Raw genomic sequence first — 3,296 nt, 5'->3', positions numbered from 1 at the left:
TTGAGAGCACTCTCAAAAATAGGGAAGAAAAGTGGAGAAAATTGGTTAAAGTTTCGGGGGGGGAGGGGGGAAATTTTAGAGCTTTAAGAAAGAAAAAAAAAAAAGGAGGAATCACGAAAAAATTAGGGAGTATTTGTGAGATAGAAGGAAAAGGAATTAGAAAAAATAGAAAAATGGAAAATTAAGAAACTCAGTGGATGCAAAAGAAAAAGGAGAGTACTAAGTGTGTGTGTGTGTACCCACCTTTGCCCTAGTAGGATACCTATTGTCTACCCGAAAAGGACTAGTAATATTTTAGAAGTGTCAAATAAGCAGTGGAAAAAGAGTAAGAGAAGTGCTTGAGTAAGACATGCTATTGTGGAGAAATGGGAGCTGTTGGTTTTGCAAGTAACTAGGGGAAAAAAGAGTTTATATGATAGCCATAACAAGGATGTAGTGGGCTAATATGGGAATTTTTTGGGGTGGAAGACTTCTTAGAAAGAAGGAAAAACCAAAAGAAAGAGAAAATTGCTCGACAAGCAATGAAGTGAGTCAAAAGGCAACGCCATGATGACTTAAATGTAATAAGTGCAACCATCCAAAGATGCTTGGGATGAGGGAGAAGGAGTTGAAAGAGGGTTGTTTGAGAGTCTGATTGGAGCGAAACATCCCATGAATGTTTTTAAAAGGAAAACAAGAACAAGTTACAGAAAGGAGTCAAGAAGCCAAAAAAGGCCTTAATGACTTAAGTGTACTATGTGCAACTGTCTAGAGTTGCAGAGGAAAGGACATGTGTGTGGAAGACAAGACAAAAACCCCCTTTGCATAGTGAAAAGACAAAAGAGTAAGGGTAAAGGATAGAAAGAGAACATTATAGAATTAAGGAAGAGTTTGAGTATGTAGATAAAGCACCTACGGAATTACATAAAAAGTATATAAGAGCTTTGATAAGAAATGACAATAATGTTTTTGCAAAAAAAAATGGAGCTTGGTGAAGCCCTGATAAGCATCTCTTTTATTGAAGAGGAAATTTTGCATACTTGCCACCATCCAACAAGAAAACATGGTAAGAACCAACGTAACTTTATTTGGGAAGACATGTGTCATAAACACCCCTCCCTTGTTATCAGGGTCACAATAAAATAGTGGCTTAAATACAGACTTAAACAGCTTGATGTAGACTTTAAAGGTGTAAAAAAACGGTCCTAGAGAGAATTTGCAAAAAAGGAAAAAGGATTTAAAAAGTTGGTTTTAAAAAATTAATAAAAATAATTGGGGGAAATCAAGTGAAATTAGAGAAAATTATGGGGAAGGAAGAGAAAAAAATAGGAGAAAATTGGTTGAAGATTGGGGGGGGAGAAAACTTTAGAGCTTTAAGAAAGAAATTGGAAAAAAAAAGGAGGAATCATGAAAAATTAGGGAATGTTTGTGAGATAGATGGAAAAGGAATTAGAAAAATAGGAAAAGGGAAAATTAAGAAATTAAGTGGATGCAAAAGAAAAAGGAGAATAGTAAGTGTGTGTGTGTGTGTGTTTTTCTCATCGTTGCATACTCCCCCCTTATCTCAAGATGCCCTATAATTTATCATCGAGGCTAGTGGCATCCTAGATTGAAAATGCATCCAAAGGGCCTAACTCAAGACTACTCAGTGTTTAGAGACGGTTTCAATGTAAGAGATAGTGGGGCTGTACTACACATCTTTAGGGGTGCAATTGAGGAGAAGACTTTGTCTCTCTCTCTCTCTCTCTATTATTTTCTCATCCTTGCACACTCTCACCTTATCTCAAGATGCCCTATAATTTATGATATAAGCTAGTGGCATCCCAAGCTGAAAATGCATTCAAAGGGCCTAAACTCAAGACTACTTAGTGTTTAGAGATGGATTTAATGCAAAAGATAGTGGGCCATACTACACTCTTCACGATGCAATTGAGGGAAAGATTGCATCCATATATTGTAGTCTAAGGAGGACAATTACAACTAAGGGGTTGGTTGCATTCTAGGTTGCAATCCAAGGGAGCATTCTAGTCCATGTGCCCTCTCTAATTGCCACTCCACATGAAATTAAGGGAAGGGGCGACCATGTAGGATGTGGGTGCAATATCTTGTCTTGGTTCCACTAGGACCATATAAGAGACATATTCAACCCGAGGGCCAAGCTCGACTATGATAGTAATTGAGGATGCAGAGCAAGGGCTTGAATTTGGATTCTCACACTCTCATGGAGTGGCTTGTACACCCACCTTAGAAAGAGGTGGATTGGAGGGTCAAGCTTGTATGCATCAATTAATATGGAAGCAAAAAATGGTTCCTCAAAGGTGCCACATGCGCCCTTCAGAGGGGACACCCATTCCTTTTGTGTTTGCTAATGCAGTGGTTGTTCACATTGTCTGAACTCTATGGAAGGCTATAAGATCAATTTCCAATTCCTTGCCTTTGGATGATGTAGATGGTGGGAAGAAGGAATTAATGTAATATTAGAGGTGGATGGGTCACCCAAAAGGATTTCCTATACATCAAATGAGAAGAAGATTGAGTTAACTCCAATTTCTTTAGCAATTCCTTACCTTTGGATGATGTAGATGGTGGGGGGAAGAAGTCAAAGTAGCGTCAGTTGTGGATGGGGCACATTTCCTATGCCAACAATGAGAAATACTTTGGGCTTGAGGCCTTGTCTTGAGTGGTGTTTGGATTTTGTAAAATCATCTTGGATTCTCTTTGTGGCCTCCTGGAGGCGAGTGAGGCAATTTGAACAACAAAAAGACATGCTTGGTTACTTTGAGACTTGTGCAATGTTCCAAGAGTTGATCAAGTACTAAGAAAGGATGAGATTCAAAGTTAGTTCATCATGCTTTGCTAATGCAATATTTCAAGACTTGATTGAGTACTAAGACAGGAAGAGATTCAAAGTTAGTTCATCATGCTTTGTTAATGCACTTGTTATTGAAGAACTTTCTTATTATTGAACGTGGACTAGTTCTAAGTAGTGAGTTTCCAAGTGACTTGACCATCATCCCAATTATTAGAGGCTTAGGGACGTAGAAAGCATCAAGATGACCCAAAGATGCTTTTTGTGAAGCAATAGGAGTGGGACTATAGCTCGATTGCTTGTTGGTGCTAGCCCCATCTTCTTCTTCCCTCGCCATCTCCTCTTCATGCCGCCTCTTCTTCCATTAGCACCCACTCTTCTTCCGCCTTTCCATCCCCTTCCTGCCCTTTGTTTTTTGTGCCATTGTTGGCCTCAAATCATCTGTTTGATGGAGCAGCTAGGAGAAGCCCCGTCAGGGGCTTTTCTTGGTCGTGATAACTGTTTGGAC

This window comes from Dipteris shenzhenensis, chromosome 2, assembly GCF_047967505.1.
Source record: "Dipteris shenzhenensis isolate YYH24624 ecotype China chromosome 2, Dip_SZ_1.0, whole genome shotgun sequence".
In the NCBI taxonomy this organism is placed as follows: Eukaryota; Viridiplantae; Streptophyta; class Polypodiopsida; order Gleicheniales; family Dipteridaceae; genus Dipteris; species Dipteris shenzhenensis.
Note: the sequence above shows the minus strand (reverse complement) of the source record.